The sequence below is a fragment of the Pipra filicauda genome, unplaced genomic scaffold (assembly GCF_003945595.2).
Source record: "Pipra filicauda isolate LSUMZ 115617 unplaced genomic scaffold, ASM394559v2 scaffold82_size2718185_pilon, whole genome shotgun sequence".
NCBI classification, from domain to species: domain Eukaryota; kingdom Metazoa; phylum Chordata; class Aves; order Passeriformes; family Pipridae; genus Pipra; species Pipra filicauda.
In genome coordinates, this window is record NW_024105009.1 from 1,673,702 (window position 1) to 1,681,773 (window position 8,072).

The window sequence follows — 8,072 nt, forward strand, 5'->3', positions numbered from 1 at the left end:
GAGCCATGAGGAAATATTAGAAGTAGGGAAATGAAGGAATCTGCAATTCTAAGAATATTATCAAGAAAAAAAAAAGATTCTGTGCAAGGAGAAAACTGCCACTAAACAGATATGAGAAGTGTGTGGTCTGTCCTTCCTAGCACATTGGAAGCATTGCCCGAAGTGAAAGAGGTGAGTTGTCTTCCATCTTGTGCTACACTCCCTGCCCAGTGAAAGTTTTCATCTCTGGTGACCCAACGGATGTGTTATCTCTGAATTTCTGCATAGTCCTAACAACCAACCCAACATGCACATTTATGAGCATTCTAGCAGAGAAACACAGGGATCTGCTGTTTCAGGAATGATGACCCTGGTGGCTCTGGAGTATGAAAACAAACATGATGGAAAGAGATGCTGCTGAGATTAGGGATGGAAGCATTCTGCAAGGACTGCTGGAGGACTGCAGCCATTAAGAGAGTATTTCCTTGCACAGGGAAGGCAAACCTAGTGCAGCCTCACCAAGCTGCTCTTTAGGGGTGGACCCTGAAGTGAGTCATTAGCTCTATTTTATCCTCAGATAGCTAACTGAAACAAACCAAAACAGAAACCAGGAACAAGCTGCAAATTAAAACTGAATGCTTTATACTGAATATATATTAAAATAAGGTTCAGAAAAAAACTGAGTTTTACACCAATATAACATTCCAGACTGGGTTTAAAATGGTAGCTGGGAGCAGTAGCTGCGATAGTGAGTTAAGTTTCAGTTATCATGATGTATTGAGTATTTTTGTCAGCTCTGCATCACTATGGAAATATGACTTTCAGAAGGAACCAAAAATACTTGCTCTTTTAGTGAGTAACAATTTGAAGCACAACTATATATAGGACAAACAGCTCCTTTTAAAAAAAATAGTAAAACTCATATTACATGTCCTAGGAGATAGTACATGCCAGAAAGGAGAGCAGAGTTAATTTTCAATTCACTAGCTCTGAGATCAGTTAAGGACCTGAGTAAAAGCCATGTTTTTAACAGTTAGAAGAATGTTTTATTTTCCAAGGTAAGAGGTATGTAAGGTATAACAGCATGGATGAAGAATGTATGCTGAAGCATGGTGGAGATTACTGACTTCAGGAGCCAGCAGGACAGATAAATGTTACTGTGGGTTTTGCATAGGCCTCAGGGTCCAGCTTTTTGGCACTGGTTGGCTGAGTCCTTCAGGTTTCTATAGAAACCTTTTGTATAAGTCTTTAAATAGAGGCTCTGCATGTACCCAGAAAGCAAGAATTCTCTGGTGTCTTTGGTTACAAGTGTCCTTTCACTCAAAAGTCAACTCTGATAATACTGAGAAGATCAGAGCTACTCTGGAAGGAGCAGTGCTATAGAGATAACAAATATCTGCATTATTGATAGCATTTTGTGATTTTAGTTTATCTTATGCTTTTTATAGATAACCTGTCCAAAACATAATCCTCCCAAAAGTTTGTATGTCTCATTTCATAATACATGAGCATTAACTAATTTGTCGTTTCTTTAGGAAACATAAGTATTTCTTACAGCTCTGAATGTTCAATAACAAATGTCTTCTACTAAAAAAATCATCATTATTGATACAATTATACTTAGAGACCATGAGGCAAATTCTGCCATCATCTGGGAAGGTGAGACTCACAGTGAAGACAGACACTTGTGTTTGTTACACAGAATATGCTGAATTGGTACAGTTCTTTTCATTTGTGAAATTTTTCTCTAGGGATGTTTTTTTGCTTGGATGGTCTATTTTTCATGCAACAGTTGAGGACAGTTTTTTCTCTTGCCTTTGCTAAAAGGTAAGTTCAATTAAAGATTTCCCCCCCCCCCAAATAGGCACTTTGAAGTTTCACTTTAAAAAAAAAAAAACTTAAAAACTGAAACTTATATTTTCTGATAGGTACTTTATATTTCCACTGTTTTTCAGGAAAAAAAAAAAAAGACATCCAAGCTTTATTTGAGAAACAGACAGGGCAGCCACAGAGACAATGAAAAGTGATTATTTTTTGTTCACTAACTCTCTGTGCCAACCTTTGAAGACACAGTTGCTGTCTTCTAGAAATTGGCTTTGAAAGGATTAGTTCTTTATCAATCAATAAACTGTACCTTTTCCTTTATTTCCTATAGAACAGTGAGATTATATTTGGGGTTTCAGGGTGCGGTGTTTTTTTGGGTTTTTACTTGGGTGGTTGGTTGGTTTGGTTTGGTTTTGTGGTTTTGTTTGTTTGCTTTGTTTTTTGTTTGGTTTGTTTTTTTTTTCTGTGGTAAATTGTTTGTCTATTTGAGTGATATTATAGTTATAAACAGTTATAATAACAGGACATGGATTTTAGAGGAACGTTATGCTATTAGATGTCCTGTAAACTAAACCCAGGCTCTTCATTTACTTTATTCTTCCAGAAAATCCAGTTTGTTCACACAGGCAATTTACATGTTGCTGCATAGGAAGACCTTAGTGATGAAGATGAATGCAGTTGTACTTGGAGCTGGGAACTTCATGTACTACCACAAATTAACATCCAATGCAAGGAAAACTTCCTTTTTTCAACAGTACACTTATAGTATTCATGTAACTGGTCCAAACATTCATTTTTCTAGATACAGGCATGTCAGTTATTTCCTACGACTCCACAAGTTATTTAAAGGACAGAATGGAAGAGAATTGAGTAGTTCTGATCAGAAGGGACCTTCAACAACCACGTAGTCCAACTGCAAGTAGTGGTGAGCAGGTGAATCTCTAAGGGTTATTTGGATGAAGCAGTTGGCTGTATGCTTTTCTGTGAGTATAGTAACAAAAGGGAGAAAACAATCACTAAAATCTGCCTAGTGGAAAAACAGACTCAAAACCAAAACAGTTGCTGTCAGAGAACTTATCAGCTGAGCCCTCTGGAGTAAATTTAGAACAACTTGTAAACTAGAACTACTTGTAAACTCTGATAAGTCAATAATAAGTATATTTACATAACTCATGATGCTTTACAGATGTAGAATCACAATAACTGTACCAGTGAGGGGCCTACTACTGGAACAATTCCATAGTCCATGGATTTATAATTCATGATTCCATGGACAAGGTCTGTTTAAAATAAAAGCACTGAATAATACTAAGATTATCCATTTAACAACCATGTGTATTAGAGAGAGATTGCCAGTCATATAAAAGGAAAAAAAATGTTTTCTTTCATTTTTATTTCTGGTGTTCATAGAATCATGGAATATGCTGATTTGGAAGAGACTCATCAGGATCATCGAGTCCAACTCCTGGACCTGCACAGGGCACCCCAAGAGCCACACCATACACCTGAGAGCCTTGTCCAACACTCCCTGAACTCCGTCAGGCTTGGTGCTGTTATCGCTTCCCTGGGGAGCCTGTTCCAGTGCCCAACCACCCCCTGGGGGAAGAACCTTTTCCTGATATCCAGCCTAAACCTCCCGACTCAGTTTGGTGCTGTTTCCTCGTGTTGTTTCACTCCTTATGAGAGTGGAGAGACTGGCACCTGTCCCTCCTCTGCCCCTCACGAGGAAGTTGTAACTGCAGTGAGGTCTCCCCTCAGTCTCCTCCTCTCCAGGTTGAACACACCAAGTGCCCTCAGCTGCTCCTCACACGGCTTCCCCTCAAGGCCCTTCACCATCCTCATTGCCCTCCTTTGGATGCTCTCTTGTAGCTTAATGTCTTTTTTACATTCTGGTGCCCAAAACTGCACACAAGATCAAAAGTGGGGTTGCCCCAGTGCAGAGCAGAGCAGGACAATCAGCTCCTTTTTCCTGGCTGGTGGTGCTGTGCCTGATGCATCCCGGGTTTTAAAAAAACTTCAGAGAGTTACAATATTTTGTGGTTGTGTGTGGAAACAGCTAATAAAACCCTTCTAAACCGCTAACGTTTTCAAATATTAATTACTTGATCAGTCCTGTGCATGACTTTGCATGCTTCTCAGCTCAAAGATCCACGAGGATGAATCTTTCAAACCTTGTCTTGCTTAGCTCATTCTCATTTAAAGACAGGATTGTATCTTGTTGAAATGCAGAGAATTATAGATGAAGGGTCCGTGACAGTGTCAAAGAAAGGTGCAAGTTAATTTGGATGAAGGTTCAACAGCGTGTCCTGAGACAGGACAGAGGAGTAACAGCACTGTGTTGAATTACACCAGTCAATTTGTATGGCATCTTACATTCAAAATGATTTTCAGCTCTATGATTTAGATGGTTCTATCGCTGTACTTCCTTTTTCATCATCTCAGTAAGATTTTTGCCTTAATATGGCATTTGCCAAATTTCTCACACATCCTCTGATAGATCTTTCTCTTGTTCTTTGTGTAAATTGAGCGCTGCTCAGGTAGAAGAATGTGTGAGTGTACTAGAAAGTCTAAAATACCACAATCCTGGAAAGATGCATTAACTGTCTCTTCCATGTGGTGTTCTTTCTTGGAAGCTGAGTACCTAGAGGGGGATGTATATCTGAGATTTTAGAACAGGAGTTTAACACATTTCACAAGAAAGCACCTCTTACACCTGTTCAGAAAAAACCTTACCAGCAATAGTTACTTTCTATTTAAGCTCCTCTGGACTTGGTTAATATGGGATTTTTTAACTTTATATTTTCTTGTTCAGCACCAGATGAATGTTTGTGTCCGTAAATTTTCAGAATTTTTTTGAAAGATACATACAAAGATGGAAAATTTCTTTTTTTGTTTGACCTTCAGGATAAATCTTCGCAGCGACTGGAAAAAAATGTCAAGCTTTGAAACAGCATTTGCCATCTCTAGATCCAGTGTGTTTTTCTGTGAGAGAAAACTACATGCAATTCTGATAAAACAGTCTAGAGCCCACCCTAGTTCTAAGACTTTGTCTGTCATTCACGTTTCCTAATTAGTAAATGTTATATTCCCAGGGAACTCTAATTGAGTTACGAAGCAGTTCTCTGTGGAGTCAGAGTACAATTACAAGCTTTCCAGACATGTCAAACACAAGCCTGTCAGCAAGGGCTCCACAAATAAGAAATCTTAGGTCTTGAAGGAAATTTTTCATTACTGTTCTCTCCACATAGAGTCACATTCCAGGATGTTTCCTGCGTCTTTTATGACACAGATCAACTTTCTGCAGTCACTAGAGAGGGTAGATTGGAAATGACTCAAATAATTACGTATTCCTTCTGAAAATGGTGTTAATAGTTCATCTAAGAATAATATGAACAGAAACTTTTAACAGAGTTGGCTTTGCAGAGCTAATTTTTTTTCTTTTGCTGTAAAATTTCCTCCAACATTATTTTTTCATTCTTTTTTTTTTTTTTTTAACTATCATGGCCTATTTGCTGCCTACTGACTTGGCATCTATTAAGATGATTCAGAATAATATTTTATTTATTGCTGATTGCCTCATGGTTTGTAATACTGAGCAATTCATAGAAAGAATAATCTTATCACTGTGACCTTAATAACTTTGTCCACCAGGGAAAGAATTACATGTATGAAAGCAGTTACAGAATTAATTTCCCAGTAGATTGTTTTGTTAACTGTATCCTATTTGAATTTACTTTTTTGAGAAAGAGAAAGGAACTTTCTTTCAAAGTGTTGTTTAAGTTCTAAGCTTCTTTACTAGGTTAGATAATTATTTTTCAAAATGGATGGAGAGATGGGCCAAGCACCGAAGCTACGTAATATATTCATCTATTGAATGATTCATGATTCCAAACCTTGCCAAAAAGCTGAAAACTGTACTATATATATCTAGAAAGCATAAGAAAGATTGTGTTGCAAACATGCAGGTGTTGCAGATGTATGGCCAGTGATAAATGCGACGACGTAAACAATGTAATAATGCAACAGTCAGGACCAAAAAGTCTTGAAAATAAATAAAACTTCAATTAATGAGATCTCAAACTATGTATTATTTAAAAATTGCATAAGCAGCTGGCCTATAACGAGCCATGCTTTTAATCAAATTAATGAGTCTACAGTTCAGCACTGCTCATGACTCAGAATAAAGTCTTTCCCTACAGCACAACTTCCTAACAACCCTTCATGTATCATTCATTACACACAGACTAGTAACACTATGTAAAGCACAAGGACTTAGAGGGCAAGAGATTTTGAAAATTTAACAATACACAACTTTGGGAAGCCCAGTTTTGTATCAAGTCCTTTAAGAAAAGTTACTTAGAATGCTTACTATAAAAAATCAGCTCTATATATTCACCCATTCCATGGCAGTTGTCTATGTCTTCAGGTTTCTTTCTGTGAAATACTAATCTTGTCAGACAGCAAAATATTCTTAATATTTTTTTGAAACACGACAATTTTGCAAATATTATTGCACATCTTTTTTTTTTTTTTTAATTAGGTTCAGTGTTGACAGAAACCATTAGAAATCTGAGTCAGCATCTACCCCAAGAAGACACACCTTTGCAAAGCCTGAACCAAAGGAAATTATAGTAATTGCATCATCAATATGATGAAAGCTTCCTTGGAAGGGTAATAATAGTTGCAGAAAGAAGTAAATTATTTATATTGGATTCAGATTAAGTTTGGGGGTTTTTTTCCACCTTGTGCTTTCTCCTGCTTCTGATAAGAGTTTAATTACTGAAGTTATCATATTGACTCCTAGCACATGGTTGGACTTCCAAATGGAAGGCACAGTTACAGTGGTGCAGGCTCCTAGAAGAAGGTGGAAGAGCTGAGTATGTGTCTTTAAAAGAGGTCTCAGAACTATCATCAGAGTGCTGAAAATAAAGCTATTTATTGTTAGTCCTTCTCCAATAAACAAGTTGATTTTCATTTCAAATAACCAATATTTAATTTAAAGTTGTCTTGAATCAAAATAACTTTGAATCCAGAGCCGTGTTTAAATCATTGACATAATCAGTTTCTTGTATTTGGTTTGTGCAACCCTTGTTTTGTTTGCCAACCTAAATAGCTGTTTCTCTTCAGAGTTAGCAAGACAACATACAGCAATGTCTTTGAAAACATCCCTGTGCTAACAGGGACTCCAGGAAACTGGAGTTTGCATCTGGCACTTGATGTACTTCCTCCAAAAGTCACTCTTCACGGGAACGGTGAGCAGCATTTACAGCTTTGCAGCATTATTCCCAAAAGTGCTGCCTGACTCATGTTCATTTGAAAGAGTTTTCAGCTCTAGGGAAAATTACAGAATGTACTCTATTGTTGTAAAGGACTCTGCTAACAATGCCAGTGTACAGCCAAAGATGATTATATTTTTTAAAGAATATTACAGAGATATAACATTGTCTATACAGTGAGATTGGCAAAAGTATATGTGACATTTACACAGAGCTGTAACATGCCACAGTCTCCATAAATATGGAGGTGTAAAAAATAAGTTAATGAAACTTTATTATATAAATCTTACGGCCCAACTTATAAGAAAAGTAGCTTTTTAAAGTGGTATAAATGATATGTCCTTTTTCCTCATCTTCTACAAGCATGAAATTTTATGCTTTGATTTTTAGTAGCATTGCAATGGTATTAAAATGATAATTTCAATGTTTTGTGTTTGGGGATTTTAACTGTGAAAACTTATGTTATTTGAATGTGTCAAGTAACACTTGTTTAATTTTGAAAAAAAAAAATATTCCTCCAGTGGGAATGGAATGCTCTTCACTGGGACAAAAAACTTAATCCTTAGTGGTTTTGTGTTGCTCTGGCAAAATACTCTCATTTTATGTAAGTTCTGAACATATTAGAAGTTAAAATATTAGAAGCGTAGGAGTCTGGTTCCTTGATTTCATTTCCAGCTCCTCTGCCCTGTTAAGGTAAATTGGTTTATTTGCTTCTAAAACAAAAAGAAAAAAAAAACCCTATTTTTTTTCCCATTTCAGCAAAATTTGTCTATTCAAGTTTGTATTTGTCATCTTGAAGCCAAGTTAACAGAATTCACGAGCTACACAGTGTCAGACTCTGAATTCTGAATGCATATGTTGTTTAATAATTTTTCTTTTCCCAGCAAGCTAAGAACCACCTTCCTTAATATGGGAATGCTTGGGTGATGTAAGTACAGACAAGGAATATGTGTTCAGATGTTCCAATGTTAATTCCAGTGGAAGTCAATGGAG

At 36.8% G+C, this 8,072-nt stretch overlaps 1 long non-coding RNA gene across 1 annotated transcript; it reads left to right on the top strand.

Annotated features, from left to right (window-relative positions):
• Positions 1 to 1,766: 1,766 nt before the first annotated feature.
• On the top strand, positions 1,767 to 3,295 carry LOC120325115. Its single transcript, XR_005566941.1, has 3 exons — positions 1,767 to 1,806; positions 2,606 to 2,736; positions 3,214 to 3,295. It is a non-coding gene; the product is annotated as an uncharacterized LOC120325115 (long non-coding RNA).
• Positions 3,296 to 8,072: the final 4,777 nt, after the last annotated feature.